Source organism: Oncorhynchus clarkii, chromosome 12, assembly GCF_045791955.1.
Source record: "Oncorhynchus clarkii lewisi isolate Uvic-CL-2024 chromosome 12, UVic_Ocla_1.0, whole genome shotgun sequence".
NCBI classification, from domain to species: Eukaryota; Metazoa; Chordata; class Actinopteri; order Salmoniformes; family Salmonidae; genus Oncorhynchus; species Oncorhynchus clarkii.
Window position 1 is genome coordinate 38,776,046 of NC_092158.1, and position 15,634 is coordinate 38,791,679.

The 15,634-nt window shown below is 45.5% G+C and overlaps 1 pseudogene; it reads right to left on the bottom strand.

The window, feature by feature from the left end:
• Positions 1 to 1,440: 1,440 nt before the first annotated feature.
• LOC139422022 (ras-like protein family member 10B) lies at positions 1,441 to 14,708 on the bottom strand (annotated as a pseudogene).
• Positions 14,709 to 15,634: the final 926 nt, after the last annotated feature.

Genomic DNA, 15,634 nt, shown 5'->3' on the forward strand with positions numbered 1-15,634 from the left:
CCAAACTCCACTATGGCCAAGACCAAAGAGCTGTCAAAGGACACCAGAAACAAAATTGTAGACCTGCACCAGGCTGGGAAGACTGAATCTGCAATAGGTAAGCAGCTTGGTTTGAAGAAATCAACTGTGGGAGCAATTATTAGGAAATGGAAGACATACAAGACCACTGATAATCTCCCTCGATCTGGGGCTCCACGCAAGATCTCACCCCATGGGGTCAAAATGATCACAAGAACGGTGAGCAAAAATCCCAGAACCACACTGGGGGACCTAGTGAATGACCTGCAGAGAGCTGGGACCAAAGTAACAAAGCCTACCATCAGTAACACACTACGCCGCCAGGGACTCAAATCCTGCAGTGCCAGATGTGTCCCCCTGCTTAAGCCAGTACATGTCCAGGCCCGTCTGAAGTTTGCTAGAGAGCATTTGGATGATTCAGAAGAAGATTGGGAGAATGTCATATGGTCAGATGAAACCAAAATATAACTTTTTGGTAAAAACTCACCTCGTCGTGTTTGGAGGACAAAGAATGCTGAGTTGCATCCAAAGAACACCATACCTACTGTGAAGCATGGGGGTGGAAACATCATGCTTTGGGGCTGTTTTTCTGCAAAGGGACCAGGACGACTGATCCGTGTAAAGGAAAGAATGAATGGGGCCATGTATTGTGAGATTTTGAGTGAAAACCTCCTTCCATCAGCAAGGGCATTGAAGATGAAATGTGGCTGGGTCTTTCAGCATGACAATGATCCCAAACACATCGCCCGGGCAACGAAGGAGTGGCTTCGTAAGAAGCATTTCAAGGTCCTGGAGTGGCCTAGCCAGTCTCCAGATCTCAACCCCATAGAAAATCTTTGGAGGGAGTTGAAAGTCCGTGTTGCCCAGCAACAGCCCCAAAACATCACTGCTCTAGAGGAGATCTGCATGGAGGAATGGGCCAAAATACCAGCAACAGTGTGTGAAAACCTTGTGAAGACTTACAGAAAACATTTGACCTCTGTCATTGCCAACAAAGGGTATATAACAAAGTATTAAGATAAACTTTTGTTATTGACCAAATACTTATTTTCCACCATAATTAGCAAATAAATTCATAAAAAATCCTACAATGTGATTTTCTGGATTTTTTTTTCTCATTTTGTCTGTCATAGTTGAAGTGTACCTATGATGAAAATTACAGGCCTCTCTCATCTTTTTAAGTAGAAGTACTTGCACAATTGGTGGCTGACTAAATACTTTTTTGCCCCACTGTATGTCATCATATATCAGCAGCAAAACAGAGGGGTGTTTAATACTGTAGTTTCACATTGGGCAGAAACGTGGTCACTCATGGTAGTCAGTCACAGTGATCATCAATAATTCTCAGCTGTTTCTAAGGAGGTTTTCTGTACCAATGGCCCCCAATGCCACTCCGGTGCCCGTCCCTCGTCACTGAGTAAATCACATGAGGGCGCAGCGTTCGTTCCTCAGTGCCCGTTGAAAGCGAATGGTGGCATGGACGTGTTTGCAGCGGGCACAGACCACACTGCGCATAGCCTCCCCGAACAGTAGCAGCACGTGCCAGTTGTACTTAGCTGAACACTCCACGTAGCCGCACTTCCAGTTCTTCCTAACCAGGTCGGACACGTTATGGCGGGGGAAGACACGCCCCCACTGCAGGTCCCGTTTGTTTCCCACAATCAGGATGGGTGTGTCGCCTGTGCCCACCACCCTGGAAAAAGGAAAAGAGAGACAAAAACAGTGAGAATGAGAGGTTAAACACCTGTGGTCAGCTAATGCCAGGCACACACAGTGGTTCCTTTTCTGTAGTAATTTAAACAGAAACACAGCATAACATAAAAGCAAGACTTAGCTATGACTGACAGGTTTGTACCCCAAGATTTTAACCTTCACACCCAGTCAAGAGAAATCTGAAAAATATATCCTGAGGGTTTTTTATGATGTTATAGTTGATGCTATTAAAGCAGAGTTATCACCTGCCCTGTTAACCCTGGCCAAAATTGACTCTTCGTAAGGAGAGGATAAAGGGCTGTTTCTGGACATATTCATGACCAAAAACCCAGACATTTTCAACAAATTTACTAACGAAAGTACACCTTGACAGAAACCTTGAGTTATAGTCGAGGGAAGATTTAAAATCCCACAGATCCCCATCTTGTCAAAGTAATATGCTGGTAGCTCCTACAGAGGAAGTTTGAAACCTTGGGTTTCTGAGGTGAGTGTTCATTGTGTGTTTTTCTCTATTCTCTGTTGTGGCTTACTGTAATTCCCCGTCTCTCCTTCACTGCTCCACTAGGCTTGGTTAATGCATTTGTTCTGTCAACAGCGCCTGGCTTTGTCTGGAATCTTACTGACAAGCTGTCACCGGGCTCTCCCTGTTATCCCGGGACTCCTCGTCAGATAAACGTGAGTAAAACCCAGGGTGTCACTCTCCTCTCCCCATCCCCAAGCCTCTGCATTCAGCTTTTGTCTCTTCCATATGATGATAGTTCCCTCTTTTCTAGGAAATAAATACCTTTTCCTAAGCTGTCAGTTCCTTAAAAGCAAAAGGCTCAATTTTAACAGTATGAACAACATGATGGTGTGGGACAACACTATGTGCAAAGGACAATGGAAGGAGATTGTCCACTCTGCTTCTCATATTGATTTAAAAAAAATGTTGATTTTACAAGAATTTACTGCTAAAACCGTTAGCATGGAAATCGAACAAATTAAATGATTTGTGCGTAATAATAATAATAATAACTGGGTGAGCCCACGCCATAAATGGATGACTGGGAGATGAATGGCTATGAAAGGAGTTGTCACTGACACCATTAGCCTCTGTGTAGCCTTGGCCACGTGGCGCTGTCAGAGTGGGCGCTAACTGAAGGCCTCCATGTCACCATGTGACGGCAGCCAACAAGGCTGATGTGACAACTACACCTCACATCCATCACTGCTGCCAATGACCGGTAACCGTCACCCTGACCCTACGGTCACCTCTGGAACAGCTGTGACATCCACTTTGACATCCCAGTGCCACGAAGGTGATACGATTTGCAAATTCAAAAGGAAGCGTTATTGACTTTCCAATAACTGAGGCCGAGAGGATTGGTTAGGCCAAATCTACAATAACTCATATGCCTTGATACATTTTCACCATGGTGTTTTATGAAGAATTACAACTAATTTATACTACGTTAGATATTACAAGGTCTTTATTACAATAGCAGTTTTAAATCCAAGATGGCGTAGCAGTCAGGCGTCTTTGTTTTTGTCGTGTCCCATGTATACATCTTTATATATATATTTTCTTCGCATACATTTTTTATGTTTTTCTTAACCCCAACTTCAACATACTCTCCTGCAACCCGCCTCACCCAATGTGGTATGGTTCTGCTATTTTATTTACTTTAGAACCAGAACCCCCAACAGCAGCTAACTAGCTACTAGCTAGTAGTCAGCTAGCCACTGCTAGCAATCATCAGTTAACCTTTAGCCCGGCCAACTCCTACCAGTCTGCACAGCACGATTCAACCCAGAGCTTATCGGACTTATTTTTCTCCATATCTCCAGATTCCTACCACAAGCTCTGAACCTCTTCACCTGGATCATCGCAGCTAGCTAGCTGCTATCCGATTGGCTTCTCCTGGCTAACATCTCTGTCCTGAAGCAAGCACCAATTAGCCTGGAGCTAGCCTATGCTAGGCCCATCTCCCGGCTAGCTGAAGAGGTCCATCAGCCACTCCTTGGGCTACAATTGGCCAGGACCCCTTTTATTGCCGATACGGAGCCCGCTGATCCATCACGACTGGACTACCGACGTAATCCGCCCGAGGTTTTTTTTCAACAGGCTCCTCCGTTGCGACGTCCCCTGAATGCCCATCTGCTAGCCCCGGTCCGCTAGCTGTCTGAATCGCCATGTCTCCAGCCCACCCAGCTACTCACTGGACCCTATGATCAATCGGCAACCTTTGCCTCTCCCTAATGTCAAAATGCCTTGTCCATTGCTGTTTTGGTTAGTGATTATTGTCTTATTTCACTGTAGAGTCCTGCTCAATATGCCTCAGCTAACCCTCTTGTCCCACCTCCCACACATGCAGTGACCTCACCTGGTTTAATTGATGTCTCTAGAGACAATACCTCTCTCATCGTTACTCAATGCCTAGGTTTACCTCCACTGTATTCACATCCTACCATACCTTTGTCTGTACATTATGCATTGAATCTATTCTACCGCGCCCAGAAACCTGCTCCTTTTATTCTCTGTTCCGAACATACTAGACGACCAGTTCTTATAGCGTTTAGCCGTACCCTTATCCTACTCCTACTCTGCTCCTCTGGTGATGTGGAGGTTAATCCAGGCCCTGCAGTGCCTAGCTCCACTCCCATTCCCCAGGCGCTCTCATTTGTTGACTCCTGTAATTGTAAAAGCCTTGGTTTCATGCATGTTAACATTTCAAGCCTCCTCCCTAAGTTTGTTTTATTCACTGCTTTAGCACACTCTGCCAACCCTGGTGTCCTAGCCGTGTCTGAATCCTGGTTTAGGAAGGCCACCAAAACCCCTGAAATTTCCATTCCTAACTATAACATTTTCCGACAAGATAGAACTGCCAAAGTGGGTGGAGTTGCAATCTACTGCAGAGAGAGCCTGCAGAGTTCTGTCTTATTATCCAGGTCTGTGCCCAAACAATTTGAGCTTCTACTTTTAAAAATCCACCTTTCCAGAAACAAGTCTCTCACCGTTGCCGCTTGCTATAGACCACCTTCTGCCCCCAGCTGTGCCCTCACCACCATATGTGACTTGATTGCCGCCCATCTACCTTCAAAGTTTGTGCTGTTAGGTGACCTAAACTGGGACATGCTTAACAGCCCGGCCATCCTACAATCTAAGCTTGATACCCTCGATCTCACACAAATGATAAATGAACCTACCAGGTACAACCCCAAATCCGTAAACACAGGCAACCTCATAGATATCATCCTACCCAACCTGCCCTCCAAATACACCTCTGTCTTCAACCAGGATCTCAGCGATCACTGCCTAATTGCTTGCGTCCGTAATGGGTCTGCGGTCAAACGACCACCCCTCATCACTGTCAAACGCTCCCTAAAACACTTCAGCGAGCAGGCCTTTCTAATCGACCTGGCCCGGGTAACCTGGAAGGATATTTACCTCATTCCGTCAGTAGAAGATGCCTGGTTATTCTTTAAAAGTGCTTTCCTCACAATCTTAAATAAGCATGCCCTGTTCAAAAAATGTAGAACCAGGAATAGATATTGCCCGTGGTTCACTCCAGACCTGACTGCCCCTGACCAGCACAAACCATCCTGTATCTTACTGCATTAGCATCGAATAGCCCCCACGATATGCAACTTTTCAGGGAAGTTAGGAACCAATGTACACAGGCAATTAGGAAAGCAAAGGCTAGCTTTTTCAAACAGAAATTTGCATCCCGCAGAACAAACTCCAAAAAGTTCTGGGACACTGTAAAGTCCATGGAGAATAAGATTAGCTCCTCCCAGCTGCCCACTGGACTGAGGCTAGGAAACACTGTCACCACCGATTAAATCCACTATAATTGAGAATGTCAATAAGCATTTTTCTACAGCTGCCCAAGCTTCTCACCTGGCCACCCCTACCCTGGTCAACAGCCCTGTACACCCCCACAGCAACTTGCCCAAGCCTCCACCATTTCTCCTTCACCCAAATCCAAATAGCGGATGTTTTGAAAGAGCTGCAAAATCTGGATCCCTACAAATCAGCAGGGCTAGACAATCTGGACCCTCTCTTTCTAAAATTATCAGCCGAAATTGTTGCAACCCCTATTACTAGCCTGTTCAACCTCTCTTTCGTATCGTCTGAGATACCCAAAGATTGGAAAGCTGCCACGGTCATCCCCCTCTTCAAAGGGGGAGACACTCTAGACCCAAACTGCTACAGACCTATATCTATCCTACCCTGCCTTTCTAAGGTCTTCGAAAGCCAAGTTAACAAACAGATCACCAACCATTTCAAATCCCACCGTACCTTCTCCGCTATGCAATCTGGTTTCCGAGCTGGTCACGGGTGCACCTCAGCCATGCTCAAGGTCCTAAATGATATCATAACCTCCATCGATAGAGAAAATACTGTGCAGCTGTATTCATAGACCGGGCCAAGGCATTCGAATCTGTCAATCACCACATTCTTATCGGCAGTTTCAACAGGCTTGGTTTCTCAATTGGCTGCCTCGCCTGGTTCACCAACTACTTCTCAGATAGAGCTCAGTGTGTCAAATTGGAGGGCCTGTTGTCTGGTCCTCTGGCAGTCTCTATGGGGGTGCCACAAGGTTCAATTCTCGCGCCGACTCTTTTCTCTGACATCAATGATGTCACTCTTGCTGCTGGTGATTCTCTGATCCACCTCTAAGCAGACAATGCCATTCTGTATACTTCTGGCCCTTCTTTGGACACTGTGTTAACTAACCTCGAGGTGAGCTTCAATGCCATACAACTCTCCTTCTGTGTCCTCCAACTGCTCTTAAATGCAAGTAAAACTAAATGCATGCTCTTCAACCGATCGCTACCAGCACCTGCCCGCCAATCCAGCATCACTACTCTGGACGGTTCTGACTTAGAATATGTGGACATCAAATCACATTTTATTAGTTACATACACATGGTTAGCAGATGTTAATAGTGAAATGCTTGTCATTCTAGTTCCGACCATGTAGTAATATCTGATCCTTGTTTCCTACCCTCACCACCTGGGGGCAGCCCGTCAGAAAATCCAGGACCCAGTTGCACAGGACGGGGTTCGAGACCCAGGGTCTCGAGCTTGATGACGAGCTTGGAGGGCACTATGGTGTTAAATGCCGAGCTGTAGTCGATGAACAGCATTCTTATATAGGTATTCCTCTTGTCCAGATGGGTTAGGGCAGTGTGCAATGTGATTGCGTCGTCTGTTGACCTATTGGTGCGGTACGCAAATTGGAGTGGGTCTAGGGTGTCAGATAGGATGGAGGCGATATGATTCTTGACTAGTCTCTCAAAGCACTTCATGATAACAGAAGTGAGTGCTACTCGTTAGTCGTTTAGCTCAATTACCTTAGCTTTCTTGGGAACAGGAACAATGGTGGCCCTCTTGAAGCATGTGGGAACAGCAGACTGGGATAGGGATTGGTTGAATATGTCAGTAAACACACCAGCCAGCTGTTCTGCGCATGCTCTGAGGACGCAGCTAGGGATGCCATCTGGGCCGGCAGCCTTACGAGGGTTAACACGTTTAAATGTTTTACTCACGTTGGCTGCGGTGAAGGAGAGATCGCAGGTTTTGGTAGCGGGTCGTGTCGGTTGCACTGTATTGTCCTCAAAGCGAGCAAAGAAGTTGTTTAGTTTGTCTGGGAGCAAGACATCGGGGTTCGCAATGAGGCTGGTTTTCTTTTTGTAGTCCGTGATTGACTGTAGACCCTGCCACATACCTCTCGTGTCTGAGCCGTTGAATTGCGACTCTACTTTGTCTCTAAACTGACACTTAGCTTGTTTGATTGCCTTGCGGAGGGAATAGCTACACTGTTTGTATTCCGTCATGTTTCCGGTCGCCGTGGTTCGCGCTTTCAGTTTTGCACGAATGCTGCCATCAATCCACAGTTTCTGGTTGGGGAAGGTTTTAATTGTTGCCGTGGGTACAACATCACCGATGCACTTTCTAATAAACTCGCTCACCGAATCAGCATATACATCAATGTTGTTGTTCGACGCTATCCAGAACATCTACAAATACCTAGGGGTCTGGTTAGACTGTAAACTCCCCTTCCAGACTCGCATTAAGCATCTCCAATCCAAAATTAAATCTAGAATTGGCTTCTTATTTTGCAACAAAGCATCCTTCACTCATGCTGCCAAACATACCCTCGTAAAACTGACTATCCTACTGATCCTTGACTTCGGCGATGTCATTTACAAAATAGCCTCCAACACTCTACTCAACAAATTGGATGCAGTCTATTTGAGTGCCATCCGTTTTGTCACCAAAGCCCCATATACTACCCACCACTGCGACCTGTATGGTCTCGTTGGCTGGCCCTCGCTTCATACTCGTCGCCAAACCCACTGGCTCCAGGTCATCTATAAGTCTTTGCTAGTTAAAGCCCCGCCTTATCTCAGCTCACTAGTCACCATAGCAGCATCCACCCGCAGCAAGCGCTCCAGCAGGTATATTTCACTGGTCACCCCCAAAGCCAATTCCTACGTTGGCCGCCTTTCCTTCCAGTTCGCTGCTGCCAATGACTGAAACGAACTGCAAAAATCTCTGAAGCTGGAGACTCATATCTCCCTCACTAGCTTTAAGCACCAGCTGTCAGGGCAGCTCACAGATCACTGCACCTGTACATAGCCCATCTGTAAATTGTCCATCCAACTACCTCATCCCCATATTGTTATTTATTTGATTTAATTTTCTCCTTTGCACCTCAGTATCTCTACTTGCACACTCATCTTCTGCACATCTATCACTCCAGTGTTTAATTTCTATATTGTAATTTGCTTTAGGTCACAGTTGTAAAGGAGAACTTGTTCTCAACTAGCCTACCTGGTTAAATAAAGGTGAAATAAAATGGTTCTTTCAGACTGTGACTCAACTTATTTTATTATGGTAAGATAACCACTGTGAAAGACTATTGTTGTAACAAGTGAGTGAATGTCTGCTGAGTGTCTAGTGTATAGTGAGTTTCTGTATAGTGGGTGTTGTTAAAACTGTTTTCATCACACCACTCCACACTGCCTTTCGCTTCCAGCAACATCCATTGGATACCGAATTCAAAAGAACAAAAATACAATAGAGAAAAAAAATACAATAGAGGAATTGTGAAGAAAAGCCAAAGTGATTATGAAGACACTTGACCATGGCAGTCTGAGCCACTCATGTTGATTTCAGTCCAAATGTTAAACAAATGTTCTCTGTGCGTGTGGCGGTGGGGGCTCCTGATTGCATAGCGAGCCGTAATTACATCTGTTCAAAGAACCGGTGCCAGCTGGAGCTGGTCCCTATTTGTCATGCAGGTCGTGTCCTCACCTGGCCTCTAGGATCTGCTGGCGCATAGTCTTGACGTATTCGAAGCTGTCATAGCAGCAGATGTCATAGACCAGGATGTAGACGTGAGCGCTGCGGATTCCTCTGCAGCAGGTGTCTGTCCACTCCTGGAGGAGTGAGGGAAGAAGATAGAAAAGTGAAGAAAGGAGAATAAAAATGGCTAGAATAACATTTTAGCAAGAATAGAAAGGGGAGGAAAGGAGACAGGAGGGAGGAGAAAAGACATAGGGAGATCGCTCATTACGAAGCAACACAAATTAACCTTCCTTTTGTCTAGTAAAAGTCTGATGGCACTGTTTTAAAAATGTTTAATTTGTCTGGGAATGTTATTTTAAATATATGCATGGAGACCGACCAATAGTTTTCACATATTCTGTACACACTCATGCACGCACACACACACACAGCTTTTGAGAATGATTTTAGTCTAGTTAATTTGTTTAAATGACTTGCAACATAGCTTACTGTCTGATCAATATGACCAGACCACAATCTGCTCTCTTATTGAATTCAAACTTTTTGTAATTTAATTTCTGCTTTATAATTGGCTCCTCGCTGTGAGAAGTATTGTTTACAAGCTAGGGCTTGCCTTGGATAGCTTTTCAAAAACACCTCAAGTACCTCCACCGTGCAAATTAAACACTGATTACTTTATAAATCAACCTGGTCTCAGAGCATTTTGTATAATTATTCTGTACACAAATCCGAGACACTCCATTTCATATGATATGTTTATGAATTACAATTCATATTATATGATACGAAATTGCAAAACATACAATAACTTACACATTTTCAAAATGTGTTATAAGTTACGAATTTGACGAATTTGCAAAACATACAATCTGTAACAAATGTGCTAAACGTATGATATGTTACAAATTATAGCTATGTGACTAACGTTAGCTAGCTTGCTAATGTTAGCTGTATGTGCGTGTTGATCAGGCTGTTGATTGTGGCCTGTGGAATGTTGTCTCACACCTCATCAATGGCTGTGCAAAATTGCTGGATATTGGCAGGAACTGGAACACGCCATCATACATGTCAATCCAGAGCATCCCAAACCTGCACAATGGGTGACATGTCTAGTGAGTATGCAAGCCATGGAAGAACTGAGAGATTTTCCGCTTTCAGGAATTGTGTATAGATCATTGTGACATGGGGCCGTGCATTATCATGCTGAAAGGTGGTGGTGGTGGATGAATGGCATGACAGTGGGCCTCAGGATCTCATCACGGTATATCTGGGCATTCAAATTGCCATTGATAAAATGCAATTGTGTTCTAGCTTATGTCTGCCGATACCATAACCCCACCGCCAACAAGGGGCACTCTGTTTGCTCGCCCACACGACTCCATATACGCTGTCTGCCATCTGCCCGGTACAGTTGAAACCGGGATTCATCGGTGAAGAGCACACTTCGCCAGCATATCAGTGGCCATCGAAGGTGAGTATTTGCCCACTGAAGTCGGTTACGACGCCAAACTGCAGTCAGTTTGGGCAGAGATTCTTTGGTTGTGCAAATCCACAGTTTCATCATCTGTCTGGGTGGCTTGTCTCAGACGTTCCCGCAAGTGAAGAAGCCAGACGTGGAGGACCTGGCTGGCGTAGTTACACGTGGTCTGCGCTTGTGAGGCTTGTTGGATGTACTACGTTTATATTTTTGTTCACTGTAAATGGAGTGTATCAGATTTATGTACAGAATCATGCGAAATGCACTGAGACCAGGTTGTATAAACTATCAGTAGAGTGTGAAATGTGAAGTGATTGAAGTTTTACCCCAAACAGGGGTTCTCTTTGAATTATTTGTTTCAATATCTCACAGTGGGATTCACCAGAAACTCTAAGTAGTTCGAAGAACCAATCATACACATCTGTCTGACCCAGACAGGTCGAGTGGCAAATGAGGTAGCTCCTCCCTTAATACTTAAGAGCCACTCGGCCGCCCTCTGATCATTCTCTTCTCACAAAAGAGTTATAGTCTAGCTAGCTCTCCTCTTCTGTGTTGGGTGACTTTACACAAAGGAAAGTTTTCACTTCGGGTAACAATTAGCTTCGTTGATTTTTATTCCTTTGTCTCCTTAGGTAGCTACTGTAGCTTCACACAGCTAGTTGCTGAGACTTAGCTAACTTAGCTGCAGGGCTTAGCTAACCTGGATAGCTAGTCTACCGACTAGCTATTTACCTGGAAGGGTAGGATTACTAGCCCGCTCTCTGCTTACCGAATGAAAGCCACACTTTTGTTAATCTCAAGATCAACATAGAGCTAGCTTTCTTTGGCTAACACGAGGCACAAGCTAACTACATTCACATTGTAAAAGGAATACTTTGTGATTTTGGCAATGATTTTATCTACTTCCACAGAGTCAGATGAACTCGTGGATCAAAAAATGTATGTCTGTGTGCAGTTTAGAGCAAGTTGCTAACTATCATTAGCGCAATAACTGGAAGCTTGTGGGAATGCTAGCTGTTCCTGTAGACTTCCAATCATTACGCTAACGCTAGTTGGCATTGGCATGTGAAACTATCGCTAACTTCCTTTATACTGGATGCAGAGACATAAACATGGAATCCACAAGTTCATCTGAGTCTGGGGAAGTAGATCAAGGGCTTTAGTGACAAAATCCTGAAGTATCCCTTTAAATAATTAGGTTATCTGGTTAGCACTATGGTAATTAGCTATGCTACTAGCCCAAGTGGCGAACGTGAGTTACGTTTCCCTTTTTTCTACATTTCCCTTTGATAGCCGTTTTTTGGAGCCATGGAGTTCAATAATCCCCTGTCATGCATCCGTTGTGTTTTTTTACCGCTAACACTCTCCGACAGTTTTTTTGCTGCCAGAGAGTGTGCTGAGCAGCCCTATGTGGCTCATCTCACACACTGCCTTCGGGTAGGGAGACTACTTCACAGACCCATGGCGATGGCGAGGGCATGACCAACCTCCTCCAAACAGCAGAGGAAGAAGAGCACGAAGAGGTGCAAGCTGTTACCTCTAGTCCCTATTTCACCCTTAGCGGAGCATCGATGGAGGATGATAGATATTCGCTCCTTGATGTCTGCAAACGGGCAGCGACCAGACTCAATATTGAGTGCCCCAAACTCATGGGGAGTGGCAGCGCAGAGATGGACTGGTACGATGGACGGAAACTCCCCTCTCGCACCGCCCCAAGCAAGCAACTCCTCCCAGCTATCCCAGCTTGCATAGCGGAAGCCAAACGCAATTGGGACAAACCCTCGGCCGACAAGGTCCAAACCAGAATTTTTGCCAGCATGAATTTCAAGGACATGGAGGAGCTGGGCCTCGGCAAGCCATCGGTGGTCGAGCCATCACTGGCCAACCACCTCAAGCACAGTTCCTCGTCACTAACAGGCACTTCTCTCCTTGGTAAGAGGGAACACTTCTTCATGTCCATCTACCAGAAGGTTTACATGTCTACCGCACGTCCTATATGGCAGTTGAATGTTACAACCATACTGCTGGTTTATCAGACCGATTTGATGCTAGAGATGCATAATCTCCTAGCTATCAAAAAGCCTAACCCAGACCAATTCGCTGGCACCAGGGCTTTCCGCAGGAGGCTTCCAGTGACACAGCATACACCGACCCCACAGTTCGGATTCCCAAACAGGCACCGCCAATAGGGAAAACTGTAATTTTCACTCTCAAGGAAGATGGAGGGAATCTACAATACCCCCGAGTGCCCGTTATGCCACGGCTCTCCCCCCGGCTCAAGTTCAAGCAGAATTTTGGACTCAGCAGCGACTGGCGACTCGGCACACATACTAAAGCAGAAAATCTCCTCTTGATTATGCAAAGAAACGATCGGGCTATACATATGGCAGAGAGACACCTTGGCTTCTACACCCGGTACTTCCTTGTTCACAAAAAAATGGGAGTAGTTCTCCCCAGTTCTGGGGCGATGGGTGCTAAACAGCTATCTGACAAAGTTGCATATGCTTACATTCAACATGCTGTCTCTGTCTTTTCGTCGAGGTGACTGGTTCACCTCAGTCGACCTGCAGGACAGGAGGTTTTTAAGGTTTTCTTTTGAAGGCACAGTCTATGAATACCATTTGGGGTTGCACTAGCTCCCTGAACGTTCAGTGTGTAGAGGAAACATTCACACCACTGAGAATCAAGGGGCTGAGGTGTCCTATACAGATGATTACCTGCTTTGCAAGTGGTACCAAACACAACGCATATGGTTCAAGATCAATCAGAAAATGATCTATTTGGTGCCAACTCAGATAGTACCAAGGCGTAATGCTGGATTCTCTCTCGGACACCCTCAGAGGACTGCATCATGCCGTTCTGATAGTGCCTCTCCTTGTTCAACAGGAGGAGCTCGGTCACGTTCAAGACATGCCTCCGAGTGCTGGGGTTGATGGCATCCACTATCTCAGCAGTACCTCTTGGCCTACTGAGGATGAGAAACTTCCAGGGCTGGGTTTTTGCCCAACCTCTGTGTACAAGGTGTCACCAAACTACCAGATTCATCCGTGGGACTGCCAGATGGTGAAGCATGATTCATCACTCCAGAGAACGCGTTTCCACTGCTCCAAATTCCAATGTCCTTTATACCACTCCAGCCGACGCTTGGCATTGTGCATGGTGTTTTGCCATGGAAACTAATTTTATGAAGCTCCCAACAAACAGTTATTGTGCTGAAGTTGCATCCAGAGGCAGTTTGGAACTCGGTAGTGAGTGTTGCAACCAAGGACAGACGATTTTTATGCGCTACGCTCTTCAGCACTTGGCCATCCCATTCTGTGAGCTTGTGTGGCCTACCACTTTGTGGCTGAGCTGTTGTTGCTCCTAGACATTTCCACTTCCCAATAACAGCACTTACAGTTGACCGGGGCAGCTCTAGCAGGGCAGAAATTTGACGAACTGACTTGTTGGAAAGGTGGCATCCTATGACAGTGCCACGTTGAAAGTCACTGAGCTCTTCAGTAAGGCCATTCTACTGCCAATGTTTGTCTATGGAGATTGCATGGCTGTGTGGTTGATTTTATACACATGTCAGCAACGGGTGTGGCTGAAATAGCCAAATCCACTAATTTAAAGGTGTCCACATACTGTTGTATATACAGTGTATTTGAACTTGAGGAGAAATTACATTCCAGGTGAATACAGAGAGCAGGTTGTCCTCTTATCTACTCCTGTCAGATCTATGTGTGTGTGTGTATGTTATGCAAATGTAAATACATTTAGATAGCAGGGAACAGATAGCATCAAAGCAGAAGGAAACCACTCTCCTCATCTCCTGACATTAAACTGGACCTTTCACCTTGCTACAATGTCTAACCTGCCACACACATCAGTTCCCATCACTATTGTGCTTCAGTGGGACAGTACCTGCAGTGAGCTGCAGGGGAAGCTGGTGATTGCAGGATAGTCGGTGATCTGCAAGTTGTGCACGTGGCCATTGAGCACAGCAGCTGACAGGTGGACCTGGCGGGCACGGCTGGTTGCAGGGACAGGCGCCTCGCTGTAGTCATCGTGGAGGAAGCGCTGCACGATGGCAGTCTTGCCCACACCCTGCGCCCCCAGCACAGCGATGCGGAAGGGAGGGGGCATGCTGAGCCCCCCTTGACCCCCTGCCGACGTTCCGCCCCCTTCCCTGTTCTCGCAAACCACCGGCTAGTGCATTCAGGGTTGTGCAACGCATAGTCCCCACGGGTGCAGAGGCAGGTGTGGTGGTGGGGTGCACGCTCAGCCCCATTCATAGGCCACCAGCACCCCCTATCACACTAGAGGATTGGGGGAGGAGAGAGGGTAGAAAAGGGAATTGGGGAGTGAGAGGTAAAGAGAGCGAGGGGGAGGTAGCGGGATTGAAGAGATTGGAAGAGCGAGATTTGAGAAAGAGAGTAGGAGGAAGACAGAAAAGGGGAACACACCAAACAGGTATGGGTTATTTAGTTCATTTGGAGCTTAAAGATGCATTATGCAGAAATCGCTCCACCATTTCCTGGATCACTCTGTACTTGTACATGAAAGTAGAGGTTCTTTTGGAAAGTGCATTATTTTTACCACTGCATGCCTTTCATTCATCTACAAAAGGGAAACAAAAGCACTATGCTGCTAAGCAACCAACTAAAAATAGAAATCCTATACACAAGGACACTGAGAAGATTAAATAAAATATTCTGTGAAAACCAAAGACGTCACTGTGCACTCTGAATGGGATTGACAAAATTGTAAACTCGAATGAAATGTGACAAAATATTTATTTAGTCACTTAAATCAGTGTATTGTCTTCCAGATGGTTTATTGGAGATGCTGCAACTCTCCCTTGCCGGTTTGGAGCCAGTAGAGCATTAAGAGACTAGACTAAGATTTATTTTTGAACAGCTACATGCACTGATCCCATTAATGACTTGATAAAATGTTGAGTGATTAATCTACGAAATGAGCACAACTACAATAATCTCTCTATGTTTCATAAAATTCCCACCAATACTATATCTGAAGCTGCATAATCATCATTAACTTGTTTTTTTAGAAGACAACAATCACCATCCAAACAAGTTGTCATTCCAACAAATTAAATGGAAAATCTGCAGTTGCTACATCCA